Below are 26,568 nucleotides of genomic sequence, written 5' to 3' on the forward strand. Positions count from 1 at the left end.
GATGTATAGAATCATGATTGGGGTATTATTTGAAGCTTTGGTTACATAATTAATTTTTCAGGATTCTGCTTCTCTTATGGAGATTCTAATCAAAACAAGAAAATATGGCTAATTTATCCATCTCTATAGAATTTCATTATTTCTGATTTTTCAAGTAGTTTATCTGAGTCATCCGCAGGGACTTTATTCTTATCTAACAAGCAGACGCACCAGGAAGTCAGAGTATTTTGAATGTCTTTGAAGTTTTAATTCAAAAGACTGTAGAACTAATGAGAAAGGAATTTTCTATTGGGAAACCAGATGTTTTTTGGTAGTATGAAGGTGCATTTTTTCCTCATTCTCACCTGTGTTGCAAAGTGCTAATATCATCTGGCTTACAGATAAGTCTTAAAAATGTTCTGAGCAATTTCAGTACTTGTTCAAAGATCACACTGTTAGGCAGAGATTCTGTGAGAATATGAGAACTCATGGAAGTCTCAGATTATATATTGCTGCCACATGTATTCTTGTATCTGATCTGAAAGTTATAAAAGCTTGCCATACTTACTATGAAAAAAATTCAGTTAGATTCATTTTGATAATCTGGTTAATTCACAGAACATGTCTCATGAAAAACGTAAAGTAATACAGGTAAGGGTAGGCAAGATGAATATCACTTCATAACTTAAAATCAACAGTTGTTGTTTGTATTCTGTGTCTTACTTTGTTTTGCAAATTTAGAAATTTTCTAAGAATTTTTATTTTAGTATCTTCTAATTATGGTGAGAACTTTTTAGGACATGGTGGCTTTTGTACATTAGAAAAAAGGAAGAGTATTTTTCTTATTTACAAAAAAAAAACGTTCTTTATATTAAAATGTGTTTTCAATAATTATATTAAAACATTACGGAACAGGAAATGCATATATATAATATGCTTTCATAGAAATATGCACTCTCAATTCTTTTGATTTTCAAGTCAGTGTGCAGTGTATTACAAATTAAAAGTTATATCAGAGACACCAGAGCAAATTTCAGAACCCAGAATTAGTTGTAACCTAATTTCTTACTTTGTGGTGTATTTCTTCTTCAAATTATTAGACTGTTAGAACTACTTTTGCTTTAAATTGTTAGGAATAAGAAATATACTTAGAATCATAGAACGGTTGAGGTTGAAGAGGACCTTAAAGATCATCCAGTTCTGACCCCCTGCCATGGGCAGGGCTGCCACCCACCAGACCAAGCTGCCCAGAGCCCCATTCAATCTGGCCTTAAACATCTCCAGGGATTTCTGGATTTCTTCCTAATATCTAACCTAAATCTCTTCTATTTAGTTAAAACCATTCCTTCTCATCCTATCACTATCCAATATTGTTTTATTACCTCCCATATTGAGGGAGAGAAACAAACAAACAAACAAACAAAAAAAAAAAAAAAAAAAAAACCAAAAAGAAGGCAGTTTTAAAAGATTTCAGATTCTACAGAGGTTTCTGAACGCTTGCATTCAGCTGGTCTGAAAACCAGCTGAGTAGAGGGTGCCAATTACTCCCTGCTCGTTTGCTCAAAAGAAACTGGAAAAAGTGCATGCCCTAAAATTCTACATGTAAGTGTCAGTATTGTTTATTAGCTGGAAGAAAGTTGTGTGTGCGATTGTCACTGGGAGAAGAGTTGCTCAGGGAAATAGTGTTATTAAAGAAGGATAAAATTACTAAAAATAGGCTGTTGAACTTGCTATATGTAGGGGAACTGTTAGGTCAGGGTTTGAACTGGTAATTGAGCACCTGGTGAAGGGGTGTCGCTGGCCCAGGGAGCACGGGCAAATTGTTTGCACCTGTGCTCTCCGCCTGGGCAGAACAGGTGGACCCAGGGTAGAGCCAGCCTGGGCTCATTTAAGGGCCAGCCACTGAAGGGAGGGTATCTCTTAGACCTGGGCTGTTTCCTGAGGTGGAGTACTGCATAGACTGAGGTCTTCATGAGTTAGGTGAGTTCTATTCTTTTTTCTATATCTGATTATTGGCCTAACTGTGAATATTTTACCTGTTATTGTCAAGAACCTCTCAGAAACAATTTTGCTTCTTTGTAAGCAGAATGATATATTTATATATATTTTTCTAAGAAGTTTCTCTGACTGCTATTCAAGACCTCAAATCATTCTATACTGTTAATTGCAGGAGTCTTAAAAGGTGTCCATGGAGTTTTGTGAGTTGAAATGGAAAAAATACATTATTTCTGCATTCTTATAATCACAATTTGTTGTATTCAAAAGTATGTACGTTATTTTTGTAGTGAATATGTAGCCTTCATCCTAATTGTTATAGTTGGATTCAAAAGTTGCTTGCTTTTAGTAGAGACTGGACAGCATTCCTTATTCTTACAACAGAGTGATTTTGTAATTTAAACTAATTGTTTAGGACTGAGAGGATATGGTTTTGGTTTTTTTTTGTGTGTGTGTTTTTTGTTTTTCTGTTGTTAGTAATCTTTTCCTTATGTATATCTACTTTTATGTGCTCATGGGAAATGTTTAAATGGCATTCTACACTGCTTTGTAATTAAATGCAGTCTTTAACTATTCTGCAGCTTCTAAAACTTTTTTTTAAAAAAAGAAAGGAATAAATATGTAATAAAGTGCTGAAGCAGTTATTGGTTTTGGAAAGAAATCTGTACATTTATCTACGCATATATGGCAGTGCATATTTAATTACACAGAAATCATTGGTCTGATTCTATGTCTTTAGGAAAGCAGAATAAATTCTCAACAACTTTCTGAAGAGAATTATATCCAGTATTGAATTAAATTATCTTATTACATGTATTTGTATGTATTTAAAAAAAAAAGTAGATATTCCATATTGTTTTGTTGGAGATCATTAGGCACTGTAATAGGTAGATGATAAATCACTTAGACTACTACTCATGCATTATATCACAATTTCTTGAAAGGCAGGAGAATGGATAGGGCCCCGCAACATAGAATGAAATGAGGAAATCAGTTCAGATGTTTCCTTTACACATAGGGAAGTAGACAATTTAAACTTTGTTCTGTTTAGCACTTCGCAAAGGCAGGTCACTAATCAGTAATTGCTGCGATTAATGGAAACATTTTTCTTGATCTTAAGGAGTTTTGTGTCGCATGTTGAGTTTAACAGATCCTGTAGGAGCAAGTCAAATTCATGAGAGAGAGGTATTTTGTGTCTTTTGCTAGTGGCAAGTAGAAAATTCTTATTAGTTTGATCTTGCAAAATTTCTAAAACAGTCTGTTGAGAAAATAAGGCTGACTGAAATGAATACTTTGAACCTGGTACTAGACCTTTTCTTCTTTTCATTGTGTAGACTGCCTACCAATCCACACCCTCCATAGTTGTGCAGGGGTCTGGCATGTATTGCTCTCCTGCGTGTTTTGTCTATTGCGTTCCTTATTAAAATGTTTTGATGTGATTTTTAATTCCTTGTAATTTGTTTGTTGAGAAACATAGGTACCTATTAATGAATGTAAAGTAGTGGCTGTTGCAGAGGAAAGGCTAGATTCTCTTGCTGTATTTATTATGAACAATATTGATCCCTTTTCTGTTTTCTCAGTGTTCAGCAAAGCTGCTAGTAGAATACTGGAAAATGCTACTATTCCTTTTTTTGTATGTGTGTGTCTTTGCACTAATTATAGTGGAGGAATTGAAAGTTATCTTCATATCTAGTAAGTTACAGAGGCTCAGGAGTAGAACCAGATCATTATTATTGTTGTTGTTTTTCTTTTTAAACTTTGATGCATTTATATTTAACTTACAAGACTGGAAGTGGAAGCTTACTACTGTTGTGCAAACCAAAATAAATTTCTTTGTACATTGTTTGGTGAAGCGTTTCAGTATGAATGTGAGGCTTAGGTGTTGATGTGTTGACTTGTATGTTCATATTCTTCCAAATCATTATTCCTATTTAGATGACAGCAACAATTTATCAAAGGTATAACAGATTGAAAATAACATGAGTTATCACGCAAGCAGATGGTGCACAACAGTAACTATGGTTAATAAGGCATTTTTTCCCCCTGAAATACCCATGTTAGCAGATGTGTCCAGACAAGTGAGGAATAGCAAGCATGTCTGGAAGGCAGTTCCATCGCAAATTTGGTCTGAAATGAGCTGTTAAGTGTGATTAGAACATCTTTTGAGATAAGTTCATTGCCTGTTACTGAAGCTTACTGGTGATTTTAGTGGTTTAGCTGTGGAATACAACCAGCAAAAATGTACTATAGTGTGTAGTGAGAGGATGAGTGGCACTGAACCCAGATTTGTAGTATGAGAGATTCTGAGTATGAGGAAGAACTTTTTTTAATCAAAGGGAGGGTGAGTTCTGGCACAGGTCCCAGAAGACTTATAACATCAGTATTTGGAGATGTGTTTGTTGTTGAGCTGGACAAGCCTTGAGCATCCTGATCTTGCTTGTACTGCTTTGAGTATTGAAACTGAATTAACTGGCTTTCAGAGTTACTCTCTCTCCTGAATTAAATGAGCTGTGATTTTTTTTTTTTTTTTTTTTTTTTTTTTTTTTTAAGTCTGTATGCTGAAGTTCTCAGCAACACTGACATGGAAGTCTCTAATTTTGAAAGGTTGGAAATACAGTTGGATTTTTACACACTTGTTTTGTAGAAAGGGCTGTGTGTAGGAGTTTTGAGTAAATCATACATTAAAATAAGCTTTAGGATTCAGAGAATTTAAAACAAAAGCAACTTCCATCTGATGTGAAATGTCAATTCAAAATACAACACAACACTGGCTACAAAATGTTGAAATATTTTTGATGTGCGAAGTTTTTGCTCGCAACCTTTATGTTCATTAAGGTAGCAGCTGTCCAACCTTTTCTTACTTTATTCTGAATCATGCATCACTTGTCCTCCTACAGCTGCCGTAGAAGTGGAATGAAGTTACCATAAACTCCTTGTCTATTGTGGCAGACTTTAGAAAAATTTAATCCTGTTCTCATGTCTGATCTTAACTGTATTTCTACTTCTTCATAATCTGAGGTATGTATTAAATTATGGAACACAACCTGGTTCTACTTTGAGTTTTCCTTGAATGTCTGTAGTGTTTATTGTGAATTCTTTCAACCACCCCTGCCAGCTTAATCATCTAAAGCCAAAAGTGTATATATGCTAATGTAAACTTGAGTCAATAATAAGCCATTATAAATCTTTGAAGATTGCCATTAAAGATGTAGTACTCTATCCTTTAGTTTTCTGAAACAAATTTCCTCCTGTTCCCTTACGCAAACTAGTGAATAGTGTCAGGTTTCTTTGCAAGGAGACGTGGATGTTCTAAGGGTTAGCATTTAAATGAAAGCGAGAGAGATCTGTTATGTATTTTGTGTTCAGTGAGTGATTACCTTAAGGAAATTTAACATGGTCATTTAGTTATCTGGATTGATATTGATCATGGATAGCAAAGGCATGATTCAGATGAGCGTGGCACCTGAAAATGCCAGAGAATTCTATTGGAAATCCAGAGAATAGGTACAAGAAGAGTTTGTGAGTTAGTATGATTTTTTTTGTTTTTGTTTCTGAATTCATTGTGTAGGCTAAAATGTAGAGTGGTTGCTTTTGAAACTCCTTAAGGTTACACAATTTTTTTTTTTCCTTTTTAAAATTTTTGCAAGATTTTTTCTGTTTCTGCTTTGTATATATTCAAATTCATGTAATGCACTATCAAGTCTGAACTCTTAATTTTTCTGGAGTTATGAAAAATTTGGTCTAGTGATTGACTGTATCAAGGCTGATTGTATAAATACAGCAAAAATAATGGTTTGTCACTTATATCATTACTCAAATATTGACCTTAACAGTAATTTGAATAAGTATGAAATCCTCTTCCTTCTCTCAGTATCATTCCTATCATTGTCTCTTGAAGTTATAGTAATTTCCTTGTCACCAATATGGAAGCTGAAGTTTTTTAAAATGTATTCTAGAGTTTGTGAAAAGTTTTTCATTCTTACCTGAGTTGACTCTGTTTCAGTAAACTATAAACAAATTAAAAACAAACAAACAACGAAAACAACCACCTAGATATCTGTAAAGATAGGTGGCAGCAGATATAGTTGCCCTAAACCAGTTTTGGATCACAGAATCAAAGAATTGTAAGGGCGGGAATGGACTGCCAGAGATTAAGTCTAATCCCCCTGCAAAGCAGGCCCCCTACAGCTGGCTGCACAGGCAGGCATCCTGTGGGTTTTGAATATCTCCAGAGGAGGAGAATCCACAACCCCCCCGGGCAGTCTGTTCCAGTGCTGTTACCCTTACTGTGAAGAAGTTCCTTCATATGTTGATGTGGAACTTCCTATGCCCAGGCTGTTCCCTGAAGAGCTCCACACCACCAGGTCATGTCCTAGCCTGTACTGATACTTGTGGTTATTCCTCCCCCTGAGCAAGACTCTGCACTTGCTTTAATTAAACCTGATTTGGTTTATTGCTGCCTAGCTCTCCAGTCTATCCAGGTCTTGCTGAACAAGCAACAACACAGCCTTCTGGTGTGCCAGCCACTCCTCCCAGCTTTATATCATCGGTGTACTTACTGAGTGTGGGCACTATCCCCTCATCAAGTTTGTTGGTGAAGATATTGAACAAGACTGGACCCAGCACTGACCTCTGGGGAACACCACTAGTCACAGGTCTCCAACCAGACTGCCTTGCTATTCACAACCCTCTCATCTCAAGAAAGGCAGCAGTCACAGTTTAGTAAGAAATAAGAAATTGCTTACCCCTTCTTGAGAATCAGAATTCCCTGAACTCCAAAGGAGGTGATCTCTAAATACCGATGCTTCCCATATGGCTGCCAGCCCTTAAATGAGGTTAGAGAGAGGTGGAACCATGGTCTCACAGGTGAATTGCTTCCACTGGTGCACCCAGGGCTGGCTATGCTAGGTGCTCAATTGCAGGTTCAGGCTATGACCAAACAGTTTCTATGCAGTGTCTATTATTTTTAAATCTTGATAGAAATACAGTCAATGAATGGACTGAAGAATTGAGTGTATCTTGACGTTATCAATATGATTGAGCTGTTCTCATTTTTATGGTTGCAGCACTGTTCTCATATGCCATAAAACAATGATTATAACTGTTCCTAGTGTTTATGTTGTTAAATATTGTGCTTCTTAAAATCCACTAATCATGCTCCTTAATAGTTTGTTACTGTTATTTAAGCAAATGTCATTTAAAGTAACTGATTTATTTTAATTAAGGAGAGAGATTGGTATATTATTTTGTCTTTGTGGCTCAACATATCTATTCTTGAAAATGTGCTTTTGTCAATGGTTTACAGTCTGGTTTGGCCTGGTTCTGTGACTAGTGGGCTGGAGAGACCCACAGACCCACACCCCAGGAAAGGGGAGAAGGGGGAAAGAGCTGGATGTGGCTCTGGGCATCCTGATCTACTGGTTGGTGACCCTGCCTGTGGCAGCGGAGTTGAAACTAATGATCTTTAGAGTCCTTTTTAACCCAGGCCATTCTATGAAAGGGTAGGGAGATGGGCTTAAAAACAGACCAGCAACAATGATCTGAGGAGAAACAAATGAATTTACTAAAATATTGGAATGTAGGGTAACACAATATAATATAACAGTATAATACAATATAATTGGAATTGAAGATAATAAATAAAATGAGAGCAAGTGTACAAAAACTGAAGGCCTCTCTCTAAGCTAAGGTGATACGGCACCCACAACAGAGACAAAACAGAAAACTGAAGGGGGGGAGAGTCTTGTGATCTGCAAACAGTTTTTATCTTTGCCCTGAGCAGAAATGGTAACAAAACAGTGAACAGTGCTCTGGGAGAGTTGTTCTTCTCTTCTGGGACAGGTACCTGGAACTGGAGCATTAAGTCTAGCTTCTTTAACTCTCAGTACACTACATGATGTTATGATGTGGAATACTGATAACTAAAATCATAAAACCATGACAGCATTTTTTTCTGTTGCTCTTTTAGCGAAGTCATCCCTACCTCAGGGTGTCACCAAACTTTTAATTCTACATCTCTATCATTTTTCTATTGCTGAATGTCTTTGTTCAGTACAAATATGATCAAGGCTATGTAACAAGTGCCTATTTCTTAATCTTTAGCTGATAATAATCAGAAGAACTATATGTGATTTATGGGGTGATACAGGGAGTGAATTGGGAGTACGTGGACAGGATGTATTGCACCTGAGTATTATATCTGCTTGGCATTCCAGGGAGGCTTGGGTACCTTGGGAAAGGTAATAAGATTATGAAAGGCATTTAAGTGAAAATAAAACATAGAGCAGAATAATACTAAGTAGAAATTTAGTAGTGGATTATGTTGTTTTATTCTACAATTTCAGAGAGGCAATATGCCTTGATAATCCAATAAGGGGGGAGAGAGAAAGACCACATGGCAAAAGGGGAGAATAATGCCTAGAAGCATTTCTAAAATGTTTTAAAAAAAAAAAAAAAAAGTGAAAGAGCAAGTTGGTGTCTTTAATGCCCACTGGTGATGAAATTGTGCACTGGAGAAAAAGGGGTAAAAGCAGTAGAAGTGGATAAATATGGTTTTTCATATCCTGTGTTTGTTGTTGACTAGTTCTTTAGTCCAAAGGTGGAATATACATCACAATATTTAAGGGTTTGTAGTAAGTTCTCAAGAGTCGTTTCATTACTTATTGTTTTACTTGAGTTTAAGTGTGCTCAAGGATTACTCCTGTGTGTCTTTTTCTAAAGCAGTTGATTTTAAAAAAGGCATTTTAAAAAAAAAAAAAATTGTTCTCGCTGATCAGTGAAATCCTAGGTATTTTAATTTCAATTTTGTTTTATATTATTGTTTGTCTCCTAAGTTGTAAATAGTTCTACTTTGAAGTCCTTTTGCATGTATTGCATTCCCTGTAGGTGATGCAAAGGGCTTTTCTACAAGGATAAAAGAAAGGTCAGATGGAGGTTTCTGCCTGGGAATGTTTTGTTGCCAGTTGGTGGAGTTAGTGACCATCTGTCATCTATTTATTCTTATTGGGCATGTGAAGCACAAAATGTGAAGGCATCATACTGGTTCAGTGGGATTTTTACTGGACTGTCCATTAAAGTCTGTTTTGTATTCTGAGGGGATTTTAATTCATGCTTCAAACAAGGAATTTGAATCATCCCGTGGGAATACAGACTTTATTTCAAGCTTCATTTCTTGAACTGAGAAGTTTCAACTAAAGCTTTTATTTGTAACTGTACTGAGCAACTGATGATTTTCTTCTTAGAAGCTATGACTATTTACATGTAAAATGTCTTGGGACATCTGAGTTGTGCTTTAGGGATTTCTTAAGTTACCAGTAACATTTGCTTTGTGCCTTTTTTTTCTTTCCCTCAATGATTTCATGTTTTGGCATCTTAGGCCTCCTTGACCTACAGCATTTTTGCAGTACTTTTTTTTTGTTGTTGTTATTGAGGAACTCCATTGACTGACATACTACAAATGTGTGCTCTCTCTGATTGAAAGCATGATTTCTCTTCATTGTAAAGTCCCCTCTAGATTTCTCACATCTTCACAAAAATATTTCCCTGGCTTTGATGCTGTTTTGGGGAATTCTAATTAGGCCCACAAGCAGTGATGATAGAGTCTAGAGAGGATATTTTGCTTTGCAATCAAGTTGGAGTAGTTCAGCACAGGCATAATTAAACAGCTGTATGTAATCTTTGTTTCATATGGGCACTACTTTATTTCCTAGTTTATGGGAAAAAAAAATAAATCACATTTTCTCCCAAATCTAGAAGCTAAGCCATCTGTGTGGCATTTCCCCCCACTTCCTGGGCTTATGTTGGTAATGTCTAGTTTCTACTTCTAACCTGCAGTCTTTAGTCCTGGTCTCTCGGTTCTTTATTTGTGGTCACAGCAGCCTACTGATCAGTGCTTTTCCTTTGACAGACTTTTTGTTTTTTCTTTTTTCCCCTCCCTCCCGTATCTTTCAGTTACATTCCTTCTCTGAATTTCTCTCATTACCTTCTCTGGCTATTTAGTCCAAACAAATGGATTAGGTAGTTTATCCAACTAGTGCCTGAATTTTTTTACTATTATGTTTTCAAGATTAACATGCATGAAAGTTGCATCACTCTTCAGTTTTCAGTTTAAATTCAAAATAAAATCTGTGAGGACAGTGGTGTATGTGATGACTATGAAATTGAGTTTGGGATATATTCTACTGTTAAATATATTTTATTGCAGATAGAGTAATATATTAGTGGAGGTGAAGGAGGAAAAGATTCTTTTTTTTTTTTTTTTTTTTTTTGCTAGAGCATAGCTAATTTTTCTTTTAAAATAAGTACTTTGTCTTTTCAGTGCAAGTGAGTGAAAATAGCCAAATGAGTAGCTATTACCTGATGATAATATTATAGATCAATAGTCAAACTCCAAGTTTGAATTGGCAGAAATATTAAAGTATGATAGACTACTTAAGTGACAAGAATTTCTTATGAGAAACAGCCAACTCCTGTCTGTGCTTGGATCTCATATTTCCATTTATTACAGAGTGTAAATGAATGTTGTAGCTGGGTAACAAAATCTCAACTAAAACATTACTTGGTTTTTGTGTACAGTACACAGTCTTTAGAGTTTTGGTGAAATTCTAATAGTCTGAGGTAAATGCAACATGTACCTGTTGCAGTGAGTAGCTGTGAATGTTTCACTTCTGTATGCTGCTGATGGCTCTTACTAGCACACACATTTGCCTAATGTTTTACTTCCTACTTTTCTTACCTGTAGCGGTGTGTAGTGATCACAGTTACTGGAGTTACACATCAGGACTTCACATAATAAACTAGCCTAAGAAAAAAGTGGTTAAAAAAAAAAATAATCAAAGTTGAAAAGTACACTTCCTTCTAATTGCTTTCCTTGCAGCCACAGTTTTATAACCATCTTCTGAAAGCAGGAGTTGAAAGAAAACCTTCTCTGTGGCTATTAAAACTCCTGATTAGGACTTTCAGGAGATGCAAGCCACTAGGGTTGTAAGTGCATAGAAAATTGAAAACTTGTTGTTAGGATGGATACTTCTTGGCAGGTTGCCATTCTGAGGGCTAAAGGGTTTCAAGGCATTGAAGAAAGTGTTGAAGGTCCCTTTGTAGGAAAGACTAAATTCAAGTTCCTACTCTTGATGGTCTGGATATATTTTATCTAGTGATGATGTGGTGTAAAACATACAGATATGCCATAGAGAACAACATTGGACTCCCTTTGACTGAGTAAATCACCATTTTTCTAAACAGGAGCTTGCATCTGCTCTTTTATTCTCTCTGATCTATGACTCCTAAATTCTTCCTTATGCGTGGCTGAAGAGTTGCTGATTGCATAGTTGCAGATGCAGTCTTACCTGGAGAAGGCAGAGTGAGATCAGCCCAAGTTTATGTTCTCTGGTGAAGGCCCAAAACAGCTATGTGAAAAGCATATTTACTACTTGAATTAAACAAAAGAAGGAAGACAACTGCTATTTGCCTATCCATGGGAATAACTAGTATTACTGAGTTGTTTCTCATTTTCCAGATTGTCCTGTTGACTTGCTGTAACTTGTCACCTCCTATTGTTTGTCACAAATCAGCTTCTTTGGTACATCTTCCGGGTAGAGAAAAGGAATACTATGAACTAGCCTTAAGTGGTTGAGTATTAAGTCTTGATTCTGTCATAACATGCCAAAATCCAAGTGTCTGCACAAATGTGGATACTAGTGAAATGAAAGAGCTGCCCTGGAGTGAGAGGCACTCAGTAGTGTGCAGTAAATCTCCATGCAGATGACATTCATTCTCTAGCCCCGTTTTGGGAATTCTTTATTTGGTTTCCATAGAAGAAGGGAAAATACTGTTTCCCATCCAAGGATAAGATGCGACTTCAGATGACCTGGCCCGAAGTTGCTGTCTAAACATATGCCTCTTGGAGAGAATTCTTGATACAAAGGTCAGACTAAAAGTCTGTGTCTTGCAATTTTTTCCAATTACCAATACAAAAGTATATGTCCCAGTTTAGGGGATCAAGAATAGAAGAAGAAAATCTCCTTGCTGTAGTCAGAGTGAGGAAAAGAAAATGTGCTGTACTTGGTGTCCAATTTCAGTGCAATCTAGTAGAGTTACAGGTGGCTGTGTGTTTAAAGCAGCACTACAAACGACAAGCTTCCAAGTTGCAAACTGGTGCTTCTCAACCTTGACTTGTATTGACTTTCCAAGTGATAACAAGTCAGTAGTTGATACAAAAATCTCTGAAGCATTCCTTAGTGTAAGTCAGTTCTCATGTCAATACAGTCTTGATGCACTCATTTATCAGTTTCTCATTTTCTTTGGGATGCTGTGGCAGGTTAACTGGAGATTGTACTCTTTATGATACTTGCATGTATATCTACACTTGTGTTTACTTCTCATCGTAGTAAAATACCTTCCTGCAGTATGAGCAGTTTTGCATCAGGAGAGAGCATATCAGAATGGTATGAAGCTTTGCTTCTTTATTGTAAGTTAACAGAGAGGTCTGAGTTAGAATTGTGAATATGCTAAAGAGATGAAGAGCAGTAGAGAGGTTCAGCATCCCCTATATATGTAAAGAGTATAATTAATACAAGACTTGAAATGTTAAGAGAGATTTAAAAGTACTGAAATCAAGGTTGACTTGATTTCGATACAGTATGAAAGATTATTCTTTAAACTGAGTTTATCTCTATCTTTATATTTTCTTTTCTGCATTACTTATTACAAGTATGACTTGTGCAGCTAATCTTTCACATGTGTGTGTATGTCTATATGCACACCTAATATTGACAGAGGTATAGATCTTTGTGTGTGTGTGTTAAACGTTAAGAAAAGCTGAGCTTTTGCTATAGTATTCAGTTACTGTTGTAGGGATAATCCCAAGAAATACCAGGGAGGTCAGGGGAGTGTCAGTTTGAAAGATTTATGTTGCAGAACTGCTGCTTTAATTGGCACTAATTTGTCTGTCTGTTAGTGAACTGTAAAGAAGCCAAGAAATACTTTAAGTGATGTCCTTCAGTGTGATAAAACCATGTTCATGCATTAGCACTCCCTCAGACCTCAATGACTGTCAGCCACACATTCTTCACCTAAACAAAAAGTGCTAAAATCTCTTATGGAATTTAACTGGCAAAAAAAAAAAGAAAAAAGAATAAATCTGTCATCTGCAATTCTGTACTGAGCTCTGCATGACCAGACTCTTTGTCCTGAAGAAGGAATATATTCATTTAAGAGGAACTCATTTGAGTTTTTCCCTTAAATACCAGCAACTTATTCATGGAAAATGAGTGGCTCAATATAGTTGTGCTTGATGCTAAGCCACATTTTGCTTCATTATCATATCAAAAATAGGAAATGAGACATCTGGAAACTTTTATGTTGTATTAATGACTTGGAATTATAGTCAAAATGTGGAATTAGTTTTCAGGATGTAAAACCACAGCTGTTTGCTCTTCAGAATTGTACATTTGCATCAAGAACTGTCTTCTCTTTTTTTGCTTTTTTTTTTTTTTATTATTTGCTTCCCTGAATTCTGAAGAATTGAAGTAACTGAAGTAGAATTCAGCTTAAATTACTAATTTCATTTAACTTTATTATAAAATTGCTTGATAGGAAAGGCCCAACAAATGTAAATGCGTGTTCCTATTAACTTGTGGCAGACTACCTTTTTATCAAATGATAGTCTCCTGGATTTTCCAATGTGTATATTTTAATAGTTGATTTCAACAACAGATATCTATTGGTAGAATTCATTGTTTTCTGCATTTATTCATTTTTATAAAATCGAGTGTTTGTCCTTGCTGTTGTCATTCATGTATGAATTCATGTGTTCCTCGTACTACATAAAAGGTTGTAATTTTCTTATAATGATTCAGTGAAATATTTGAGAAAACTAGGGTAAATATGTGATTTTTAGTGTTTTTTTTTTTTTTTTAAAGTCTGTTTTTCACTAAAGTGCTACTACAGTAACATCTCTGCTTTTCATTTGCTGGATGAATGTCTGGTGACCTGTTGACTCTTCTGAAGTTAACTCATTGAAGAATGTGAATTATCCTTGTGCTAGTATCTAATATTAATAAAATAATATAATATTAAAATCCTCTTCCTCGGCTCTCCGCGTTGCGTTTAAATTGTCATGCTTTTGCTTTGAAAAAATATTGAGAATTGTCTTTGTTTTCTTCTTCACCCTCAAGGCTTGAAAACATCTTTCGTAAGCCTCTGATTTATAAGCTTGTTTTTTATGGTGCTTCTAATTACTCTTTGATAAGCATAGCAACAAGTTTCCCAAGTTGCTTCAGATGAGTTTGTGATGTGTTACTTTACAGATCATTTACTGTATACCTCCAGACTGGGTGGAAGATATAGCTAGCATTTGAAGCCAATCTGTAATGAGTCAGTTTTAAGCGATGCTGTTTTTTGTCAACGACTTTATGAAATTTAGACCAGTTCAGACCAAGATTTTTTTTGTCTTTTGCTAATCTTGTTTAAGTTATAGTTACGATTTCTGATGTTTAATGTTTAAGTTTCTGTTTCTGCTGAAATTAGTGCAGTTTTACTTATTTATGCAAATGTAATTATAGACCTCAAGCATAGTTTTAAATTTTAGGGAGTGAGATCGTTTTTTTTTTTTTTTTTTTTAATGCTTTGAACAAATGTAGTTGGAAAAAGTCAGAATCTTGTGTTTAATGTGAATTGAATACTTATAACCTGATTCTTGTAATACTGATTGTAGACATTTATAATCATTTTTAATATCTTATGTACATACTTTTACAACAAGATAGCTTGTGCTTCTGGATCTTGTTTTTAAGCCAGCAGATAGATAGGATGAAAACATTTTTAGAGTACTTTGGAGACTTGTCTTGTAATTTAGTCAGTCTTTATCTCTATCACTCTATTAGGAGTAGAACTTTCCCTGATTATATGGAAAAACTATTGAAGCAGCTACAGGTGATTTTTTTTTTTTTTTTTTTTTTAACCTGACACAACTGTTTATAAAGGTTGAAATGAAGCTGAACTCATCTTTGAACAATGTCTCTGACATGAATAGAATTATACTTGCATGCATGTTCAGCTCAAAGAATATAAGTACCACTATTGATTTCTGAAATGCTTTTCCTATAACTTAGTGATATTATATTATTTTCTGGTAGCCTTTGCATCACACAGATCCAAATACCTTAACTTTTTTCATAATTGCCGTCATTTACTACCTTTCTTGACTCCAATTTTTTTTTTGTTTTAAATTCATTCAGTACTTTGGACCAATAAAATACAAGATCGATCTCCCAGCAGAATTGTTGAAAAGTTTTTTTGATGTAGTCAGTTAACAGTTGTTTAAACTGTTCAAAGCGATTAAAGTGACAGCTCCTGTAATTTTCTTTCCAGCACTAGGTAGTCTGTCTTTGGGTACCTGCAGGTATAGTGTTGTATATTTAGTTAATAGTTACAGTATGTACCTTTTATATAATAACTTTGTTATGAGTAAGATTTCTTCAAAATCAGCAATAGAATGTATAAAACAGTTCTTTAAAGATTTCTCTCGGAATTTGTCTTCTGTGGACAGATATATATATATATATATATATATATATATATATATATATATATATGCTTGAATTTTCAGATGCAAGGAAAATACCCTGATTTTTACGTGTCTATTGTATTGTCTCTAGCTGTGAAACTCGCTTGACTGGACATTAGTCTCATTGTTATGGGAGCATCATTCCTCACATAGATGTTAGGCAAATGTTGTCAAATATATATTTTTTCCTTTGGGTCATATTGATCTTGAGTCTTCTATGTAAATCAAGTTGCTACAAAAGTGAGGTAAGAAACGCAACGAAAGGGCAAAAAAATGAGGATGTGTTTAAATTAGATCTCTAGACAGACAAATGCATTGGGGGAATGCTTACCAAACTGCTATCATAATTGCTTTGAGATTTGATAGAGGTGCTTTGAGGCTGAATCCCTGGGCCTGGATTTGAATCACATGCTAGGAAAACAGCACCTAGAGTGCAGAATAAGGGATCAGCTGATAAACTTAATGGGAGCCCAGCTCAAATATCTGTACGCTAGCAGAGCATGGGGAACAAACAGGGATAACTACAGGCATATGCATGTCTACAGTGCTACGATGCCATTGGCATCACTGAGGTATGGTGGGATGGCTCTCAGAGCTGGCGTGTAGGAAGGAGATGAGGTGTTACCCTCTATGCCAATGACCAGCTGAAGTTCATGGAGTTCCACTTGGGAATGGATGAGGAGCTGACGGAAAGATTGTGGGTTAAGTCAAAGGGAAGGCAGGGAAAGGACTCATTGTTGCAGGAGTCTGGGTACACTTCAGCACAAAAAGAAAATCTACAGATGCACCCTTTAGAGAGCAGAAGCAGGAATGTGTTACCTGGAAGGGCTTCCGAGAAGTTGTCTGAGCAGCCAGTGATCAGGTTAGAAAAGCAAAAACCCAGGTAGAATTAAATCTAGCCAAGGACATAAGAAGAAATTCTACATTTATACCAGTGGTAAAAGGAAGACTGGGGGAAATGTGAGTCCCTTCCAGCAGGAAACTGGAGACGTAGTAATGAGGAGTATGGGAAAAACTGAGGTACTCCATCAGCCTTCACCAGTGAGGGCTCTAGCAGTGCTGCTCAAGTTACAGAAAGCAAAGTAAGAGCTGTGATAAGGAACATCTGCACAATGTAAGTGAACACCAGCTTCAAGACAGTCTAAAGAAGGTGCACAAGTCCATGGGAGTCAATGAGATCCATCCATGGATTCTGAGGGAGCTGGCAGGTGAAGTCACTGAGATGCTACCATCGTATTTGAAAGGTCATGGCAATGTGGTGAAATTCCCAGTGATTGGGAAAGGGGAAACAATGCCCACTCTCAAGGAAGGGAAAAAGAAGAATATCCACGGATCTACAGGCTAGCCAGTCTCAACTCTGTGCCTGGCGAGATCATGGAGCTTGTGCAAAGTGTTTGGCAATGTCCTGCGTGGCAGCCTGGTTGCTTAATTGAAGAGAAATGGCTTTGATGGATGGTCATGCTCAGAGTTGCAGTCATGTCTCAGTGTCCGTGGAGACTGGTGGCAGGTGGTATTCCTCAGGAACCAGTGGTAGGACTGGTATGCATAGCAGTGTGTGGTGACAGGATGAAAGGAAATAATTTTAAACTGGAAGAGGGTGGATTTAGACTAGATATTAAGAAGAAATTCTTTGCTGTTAGGGTTATGACAAACAGAAACAAGTTGCCCAGAGAGGTTGTAGATGCCCCCATACTGGAGGTCTCCAAGGCCAAGCTGGGTGGGGCTTGAGCAACCTTGTCTAGAGGGAAGCGTTCCTGCCTATAGCAGGGGGAACTAGGTGATCTTAAAGGTTTGTTTTAACCCAAATAATTCTATAATTCTATCTGCGTAAAGAGTATGGCCCAGCTATGTGTTCGTTGTTGTTTGCATTTTTTTTTTTCCTCGGTCTGATGCAACTTCAGTACTCCTAAATCTTTGCAGTACTTGCTACAGTATATGCTAATTTATATATGCAGTATATACAGTATATATACTATATACAGCAGTGAGTACTGTAGTATTAGAACATTCTTGGATCATGAAATATTCGTTGAAAGAATACATATATAGTTTTGCAGACATGTCATATTTCTTTCTACAATATACTGCTAGGAGAATTTGGCTTTCAGTCTTTTTCTGAAAATTTGCCCATGCTTAAATCTGTAGATGTTGCATGTGAAGGAGTGAAAAAGTTTGTGTTCAGGTGAGGATTATCATAAGATTTCTGCTTATTTTGATCTCTAATCATGAATAATGAGAAAGAAAAGGAACCAAATAAATATCCCAAAACAAACAAAAACTAAGGTCCACAAACTCCATGACAAACATAATAGTTTTAGAACCTGTCAGAAGATTTGAGATTCATTTTTCAGATAACCAGGGTTAAAATTGCTGACTTTTACACTAGAAACTCTGGTAACTATAACTTAAGGCCTGTAACTGTTTTTATATTACGTGTTCCTGGCAGAAAAAAGCACATCACTTTTGGATGTTAAAATAATTTAAAACTATGATTTGTTTAGAACTTTAGATATTTACTTCATTGTAGTGAGTTATATTGGTCTAAACACCATTTTACCTTTATAGTACCTCCCAAAAATGTTCTGGCAGCTGTAGCTCTGTCTCATTCATAATTTTGATACGCTATCCTTAATAAACGCATTGTTAGATAGCCAGTTGTAATTAGCTTTAAATGAATTAAATGTAAATGAGTAGTGTTTATGAAAACCTCTGGGATAGCTGATGTAGGAATGCAAATTCCTAGGAAGTACGTTAGTTAAGAAGTTACAGCAGGAAACAGTTTCCTCTTTTTTTGCATATAATTAGTTTCTCTCAAACCTGCTCTAGTCATTTTACTGTCAGCTCCCCTTAAGGCTTCAATCTTCCTGCATGGTCAGTTAGATTCATGAGACAGAATTTTTAGCATTTTAATGTATGTTAGTATTTGCAGAGAAATGTATTTTAGGTCTGATGAATTTTGACAGATTTAAGTTCTTTTTCACAAAGTTGACTCTTTCTTCCTAAAAGAATATTTGCTTTTTATGGACTTCAGATATCATCTCACTGCCTTGTGGATATAATTGTCAAGTCGCTAAACCAAAATAAATTATCACCACTACAGCACTGAGTAATAAATCCTCTTTTCCTTTTAGACATGCAATCACTTCCCTTTCATGACTTGATCTTCAATTTTTAGCATGGGGAGTCTTCCATCAGTGGCATTAATCCACATAGTACTTTAAAAAACATAGTTGAGAAACATCTACATTGAATTTGTATGTGAATTTTATTACAAAGAACAGTCAACCTCTCTTGCATGGATGCACCCTTTTTTAAAGATTGATTTCATTAACAGAGCACTTATCCTTTTTTACCCTGAAAAGATGTTGCATAGTGAAGAGAATTTTGCAGAAGGGATTGGTGCTTCATTTATATTATTGAAATTATTCTGTTATTTTCAAAGTAAAAGTCACTAAGAAAGCGTGACTTTGTGTATTTGAGTGAAATCCAGAGAGAGATGATGCAGTTTGTATTCTCAGAGGACTTTGGGAGTTTGAATGCTGTGTTTAAACAGCACTGTGAAGTATCTGCTTTTTTTCATGGCAGGAGATTTTGTAGACTTTTTCTTCCCTAGTTTTTCTTAAATCTTATATTTGTAGTATGCTGTGAAATTTGAAGAAATACAGCTTAAATAACAGCAGTCTACTTTACAGTGTCATCTGTGGCTTAAATCCTTTTACTCTGAGTGTTGCAGGCTACTAGTTTTTGGTTGGTTACATTTAATCTCTTTGAACTAATTAAGTTAGTTCTTTCTCTTATGATTCAGTGACCTATAAGGCTAGCTTAGATTAAAATAGCATTAACTATTTATTTTTTTCCCATATGTACTTGTATTGTTTTGGTTTTCTTTATGATGGTTTAGCAAAATTTTTCTGCAACAAGAGTGTTTTTGATCCTGAAAAAGAACTTCATACTTAGGGTCAAGTTATGAATCTTTTACATTTCGTTCAGCTGTTTCATTCAGCTAGTCAGGAATGTCTTCTCCACTAAGGATTGAAATAGAAAGGACATACTCCCTGCAGAATGTAATAGATTCTGTATTTGCTTTTACCAAAGAAAGAGTTGTGAGAAATACAGTGGTGATCATTAGCTATGGTGCAAGGAATTAACTTTTAGGAAAACATGAAGATAATGAGGACACCTGAAACCGTTGCAGTGCGTGTTTATTGACAGTGACAGTGGTTTATGATTTTTAATGGAAATATGTTGTGGGGGTAGAGGCTAACAACAGCAGAAGAGCCAATGCTTGCCTTCTGGCCTTATACCAGGCTCCAGAAGAAAGGCTAGCACAAATTCAATGCAGCCTGCTTCATCAAGTGTTGGAGTTAAAACAAAGCAGACAGGGAGTTTTTGAAGATGTTTTTGGTAAATCTCCGACACTGTTATTTCATTGTGCACGTGTCAAGAATCTGAAGGGTAATGAGTCAAAGGAGCTGGCAGAAGGACTCTATCAGTGAAAGACACTGAGTTTATGCAGGTATACAGTGAGAACCCATACTGGAAAAGTGATATTTTTCGTATATTCATTTGCTGCTGCAAACACTTTCCAGATCAAACAGAGCACATTGAAGAAAATGCTCTTAGAGAACCAGTCGTAAATTTTCCAGTTGCAATCTGCAGTTTATCTGTTGTAAGAGTGGAAAACGGGATCAGATTGATCCAAGAAACTGGACGATAAGCCCACATCCTATGGCATGGATGAAGAAAAGATGTGAAATAATTTTCTTTTTAGAGTTCTTTTGGGAACTGTAGAGATGTGTTCCCCTCATGAGGGCAAAGATGAAACTGCCAGTGAGTTATTGGTAAAATTTTGGATTATTCTTAAGCTGTTCTCTTCAGATGCTGCTCACCAAAAGAATGCTGCGTATCACCAAAATGGCACAATGATGATATTTGTATTTGCAATGAATTTTGCATCAGGTGAAAGAGTATTAACTCTAGCAGCTTCCCTGTGAGCTTCAGAGTTGCCTGTTCCTATCTGTCATGATTCATATTTTATATTCAATAGAGGATGAAGGATTAAAGGTATTCTGGCAATTAAAAAGAAAATACTTTGACTGTTTTTCTCCATCTTGTGAGAGATTAACATTATCTTTCTGTTTAGAGGTAGTCAATTTCAAACTAGGTTTTTTCCTCTATTGCTCTGCATTGCTAAACTAAGTAGAATGGAAAGTGTTTGCTTTACACAGGTTCATATAGGTTGTAAAGAAATTATCTTCAGATTAAAATCTAAAACTTTCCTACTGAGTCATCTGCCATATGTCATAGCAACAAGAGGACAGAAAATGTGTTTAGCAGGAGGATAGAGTACTGAAAGGTTCATGTGTAGAGAAAACCTGGTGTTAAACTGAGTGCTGGCATTGATTTATGCTTCTCGTGGTATAATATTACAAAAAGTATCACCAAAAAACTGTATGATGTAACTCTTCACCCGAGTTTTTTTTCTTTGCACAGTTGTTGCAGTGAAAAATTTGAAGCTTTAGACATGCTTGCCACACTAGTGCCTGTGTTTTATCAGAATTAGTCCTGATAGTATACATTTCCATAGGGACTTTGAACTCTCTTTCATGTACTTCTGAGGTTTTATCTTTTCCAGAAGCTATCTTCGTACAAAGTTGATAACTGTTACTAATTAGAATTGTTGTGTATCAAATCTGACTGGTGAAATATTAAGTAAAACGTAATGTCTAATATTTAAGTATTTATGAGGTTCCTAATTAATCAGTAATTTATCCATGTAAATTAATTGCTATCTAATAGTGTATTATGAATATTCTACCTTTTCTTAGCTGCGTGAGTTATGTAGTTTTTCAGACTAGAATAAACATATAGAAAAATTTTATTTGCTTTTCTTTACAAATTTTACAGGTTTCTTTGTCTTGCCCCTTCACCTGTTGGTGGATCAGCACAAAGAGTGTGATTGGAATCTAACCCATATTTTCTTAGGACATAAATATATTGTTTTAAAAAAAATTAACCTAAAAAATCTTGATGATAAGAAGAATAGAAGGATTTTATTTTTTTTTTTGCAGATGGTAGTTGCTCAGTTAAGTCCCATAGTCTATATTTCATAACCCATCTTCAAATAATGGTAAAATATAATTTTCTTTCTACATCACTAAATTTTGAATTACGACTACTCAATAGATTTTTTTTTGTCCATTTGTGTGATTTTTTTTTTTTCTCTCCTAACAGTAGAAGTCCCAGACTAGATGAATTTTTGCCTTTAGAGCTAGCTCATGCCTTGAGGCCTGCTTTAGAGAACATAACCTTGAAAGACTGCCTCACCAAGAGAAATTGTCCTATACTTTGAGTCTTCTGAGCCTTGAGTAACTTGCAATTGTAGATTTGAGTCTTCAGACTATGAAAGAATTATGTGCAATGGTGTCTGCAGAGGAACACAGGCTAGGATAAAGGCAAATAAATGTGTATGGAAATTGTAGTTAAGTCATGTGTCATGGAAGTTTTATAATTATTCCATTTGTTAGAAAGTGAGAAGATTTTGAAATACACTGCAGCGCAAGTTAATTCCTGACATTTTTGATTATGTGAAGTGACATCTAACCTAAAAGCAAATTACCTTAAATTAAAGCATATGCTTCACAGCTGTCTTTATTTTTTTTGTGTGTGTTTTTTTTTTGTTTTTCCCCTTTACATTTATAGTATGCTGATACATCGCTGGTAATTAAAGGGGTGGACAAAAAAGGTTAATTTGGAAAATCTATATATGTAAGCAAAATAATTTAATTTCATATTCAATGCTTCAGTCTTTAAAGTACTAGAAATGTGTGATTCTCTTATGAGCGGTCTAGTATGTTGATAACTGATTTTAATTCTTTTGGACAGTTGTGACACAGAAGAAACTCTGAACCTGAATATCAATGCTGATGAGTTTTACATTTGTCATACTGAGTTAGAAACTTCTGATCATTTGAGACCAGTTTAAACAACTGCAGACTTTCATGCATATTAGTAGTGTTTCTACTGATCCAATAATTTCTGTTCAGTTCATACTAAATGCTTGAAATTTGAATGAGTTAGTGGAGGCAGTTCTATGGTGTTTGTCTGCAGCTGGAAGACATTTTGCACCAATTAATATTATTTTTAAAAGATCTAGAGTGGAAAAAAAATCAATGCATGATCCAAGAACTGTACCGAGACATATTTTATATACTTTAATAATTGTTTTTACAAAGTCTGAAGGAAAATCTTAATTTGAGTTGCTGAAATTTCAGGAAGATGTTTTAGGTAGAGATATGGAAGATGGACAGCAAATTCTGATGTCTTTTATGTGCAGCTCTTAACGCACAGGACATTTAATGAGAGATATAGAGGAAGGATTTCTGTGAAGTTTTTGGATGTGGCTGACAACACCTCTGTGTTACCTGGAACTGAGTGGTATGTTCAACAGCGGAAGTGTGGTGCCCTGAAGATTTTAAATCTTGAAGTGTGTTAGTGTTAGTGACATTAGGGTATGTCCATGCCATAAAACCAAACACAGTGATATTGTGATATTGTTAGACAAGAAGCAGTATATGGTAGGTGGAATGCAGCTACTGTGTTAGACTAAAATGGTTACATCGCTTTCTGAGTTTATGCGCTCTGATAGAAATAAAATTTACTGATTCATTAGGAATTACTTTAAATACTTCTGTATGGTGCTGTTTTAATTTGTACTATAAAGCAGCAAAAATTCTTGTTATTCTGATGCTTTAACTGTAGTAACCTTCAGTGTAAGTTTATCTGAAGTTTAAAAGCTGAAAATGTAGTCCCATTTCTTCTGAGTAACTTTTCACTGATGCAGAAGCAATTGTATTTTCCTGTGACTAGAATGGAGAGCTGAGTCTTTGCAGTGGTTTCCTTCTACCATGTTCACATTATAGATTCATAGTGGTTCTGAATGCTTGCTGAAATTTTAACTCAGGTTTGTATTATATAGTGTGGAAAAATAACATGAAATATAGGTATGTTTACTTTTCCAAGAACATACTTTAGGTAATAAAACACTTTGCTGACGTGTTTGTGAGAGATAACGAAGTCGCATTAAACATGTGCTATATATCTTCTTATTCCTTCGATATTCAGGATTTATGTTTTGGGGAAATCTACTTTTCAAGAAAAATTGTTATTGTTGCAGTTAAAGACTAAGAAATGCAAAAATGTGCAAAAATGTTTAAAATAAAATAGTTTCCGTAACATTCATCTCTATACACAGGTGAAATCTGTATATAGGATTGTGTCATTTCATAAAAGAAACGGGAAACTTATCAGTTTTTTCAAGCAGATTCTAATTACAACTTCTGACATCAGTAATGCATACTGTGTCAGGACTGCATATTAAATACTGAGATGTGCAAAGCTGAGAGCTTAATGAAGCTAAAAGATAAATGTATTTTCTTCAACCTGGACAACCTGTTGCTAAACTTATTAGCTTATATGTACAAAACACAAATGTGTTCTGTTGTTCTGTACTTATTTTTAGGAAGATGTGACCAGCAGTCAGAAAGTAATGAAAAGCTCTATTAAATATAGCTGCAGATTCTCATGCAGAGCAGGCTCTCAGCTGTGAGGCCATTTGTATGCAATTGCTATGCCTATTTTTCTGAAGTTAAGAATACAGCCAGTATATACTATTGATAAATTTGGACAATGTATATAGTTGAATACTATTTTAAAAGTCTCCTGAAGTGATGGAGAGAGAACTTTCACAGAATGTTGGTATTGTTACTTTGGAAACAATTTTTCTGGTATCTGGTCTGTTGCAATTTGTTGCTTGTCTCTTACATGGGGACATAGAGAGGGTCAAGAAGTGGCAGCACCATTGAAAGTAAGTCACTAAAAGTATTTCATATGTTTATGTAACTAAATGTGTTGTCTTAGTATTACACAATACCTAGGTTTATCAAGTTATTATTGCTGACTTTGACATTAATTACTGGAAATAGTGTTATTCCTCTAAAATTTATATCAAGATGCTTTTCTTCTATTAAAAAAATAATGGTCTAAATTTTTTTTTTTTTGCCATAATACATTTCAAAAACAAAGTAAGATTGTGTGTGGGGAGGAAAAAATATTGTATGTAGACATAAATAATTATAGAAAGATAGAAAAAAAGAGTGACAACAGCTAGTATCTTTACTGTCATTTTTGACTTTTTCTTTGTTTGAACTTTCATTCTTCTCTATTTCCTTTTCTGAATCTGAAATACAAATCACTGTAACAGCTAAAGGGAAAAGAGAGTTGTTACAATGTTCTCGTCTTCAAAAATCCCTGCAAAATTTTCTCATTTAAACTTTCTCATTTATTTCTTTTTAATGTAGTGTAGCTCTAAGATGGCTGCATCGTGCACATAAATACAAAGGTATAGATTCTCAACTTCATGTCTCTTTTTATCTGCATGCAGTTCTTATGTTTTTCCCCTCTCATGTGGTATTATTGCCACAGGTTTCTCTAGATGAAATTTGTGAGTAATCTACAACGTAGAATTCTTGAAAGAACGTCAGAGGAACACACTGCTTTTTTTTTTTTTTTTTTAATATTCCATGTTACTCCCTGCAGACAACTGGCCAAAATAATTCTATGATGGCTAAATATATTTTTTCAAGCCATATTATTTTTGATTTTTTTCTATTTCAACACCAGATAATTCCTTCTTTTATTATGTACTTTGTAGTAATCCTGATTTGTTCACAGCAACGCATTCAGTAAACCCTAATTCTCTCTATATAACATCTTGCAAACTCATAAAAATAAGTTAATCTAATTTTCTCTTGTCTGATTCATCATTTGAAGAATATTAATTGTAGCTTTTTTGAAGTGATATCATTGATTTTTTTATTTTTTTATTTTTTTTATTTTTTTTTTTATCCTGAAGTGCCTTGTTTGAAAGCAATACCCCTAGATAAGGCTGTCTTCAAGTTGAAGTAATGTCACGTGGTTCTAAAAGTAGTGGAATTCTAAAGTAGTGAGGTTCTAAAAGAGCGTGGCCAGCAGGTCGAGGGAGGTGATCCTCCCCCTCTGTTCTGCCCTGGTAAGGCCTCACCTGGAGTACTGCATCCAGTTCTGGGCTCCCCAGTACAAAAAAGACAGGGATCTCTTGGAAAGAGTCCAGCGGAGGGCCACAAAGATGGTGAAGGGCCTGGAGCATCTCTCCTATAAGGAAAGGCTGAGTGAACTGGGTCTGTTCAGCCTTGAGAAAAGGAGACTGAGAGGGGACCTGATCCAGGTCTATAAATATCTAAGGTGTGGGGGGCAGAATGGCGAGGCCGGACTCTTTTCAGTGGTGAGTGGAACAGGACAAGGGGAAACGGCTGGAAACTGCAGCACAGGAAGTTCTGCACAAATGTGTGCAAGAACTTCTTTACAGTGAGGTGACGGAGCACTGGAACAGGCTGCCCAGGGAGGTGGTGGAGTCTCCTTCTCTGGAGATGTTCAAGACCTGCCTGGATGCCTACCTGTGCAACCTGCTGTAGGGAACCTGCTTTGGCAGGGGGGTTGGACTCGATGATCTCTGGAGGTCCCTCCAGAGGTCTTTATATATATATATAAATATATATAAATAAATATATAAATATATATAAATAAATATATAAATATATATAAATAAATATATAAATATATATATATAAAGTAACTGTGACGTGCACAGTGTTAGCAAAAAAATTACAGCTACCTTTCCTGGAGACCATATAATTGTATCAGGCAACCTATTGAGATAAGCACAACCCAGACTCAGATTGCTGCTATGCATTGTCTATTTTTAAGTAGAGAAAACATGTTTTTGTTGTTCTCTGTAAAAGAGCTGCTGTTATTGCCAGCTCTCTCAAGGGTATGTCATCATCCAATTTGTGGCTTTTTCAGCTGTGAATGGAGTTCTTTGAAAAGTGATTGACACCTGAGTAGTTGGGTTCAGAGCCTGTAAAATTGGGAGTAATTTAATTACACAGACAGGTAAGAACTTGCCGGGAAAATATTAAGATAGACAGGAACAG

The 26,568-nt window shown here is 35.6% G+C and overlaps 1 long non-coding RNA gene across 10 annotated transcripts in view; it reads left to right on the top strand.

Annotated features, from left to right (window-relative positions):
• Nucleotides 1–1,893: 1,893 nt before the first annotated feature.
• LOC125691910 (uncharacterized) overlaps nt 1,894–26,568 on the top strand; it is a 158,923-nt gene continuing 134,248 nt past the window's right edge. For 8 of the 10 annotated variants that reach the window (XR_007376313.1, XR_007376314.1, XR_007376315.1 and 5 more), the window contains exons 1-2: nt 1,894–1,959; nt 4,872–4,992. This is a non-coding gene — a long non-coding RNA (uncharacterized LOC125691910). The remainder of the gene's footprint in view (nt 1,960–4,871; nt 4,993–26,568) is intronic. The other 2 variants (XR_007376318.1, XR_007376319.1) reach the window with 1 other exon arrangement.

This window comes from Lagopus muta, chromosome 4 (assembly GCF_023343835.1).
Source record: "Lagopus muta isolate bLagMut1 chromosome 4, bLagMut1 primary, whole genome shotgun sequence".
Lineage (NCBI taxonomy): Eukaryota > Metazoa > Chordata > Aves > Galliformes > Phasianidae > Lagopus > Lagopus muta.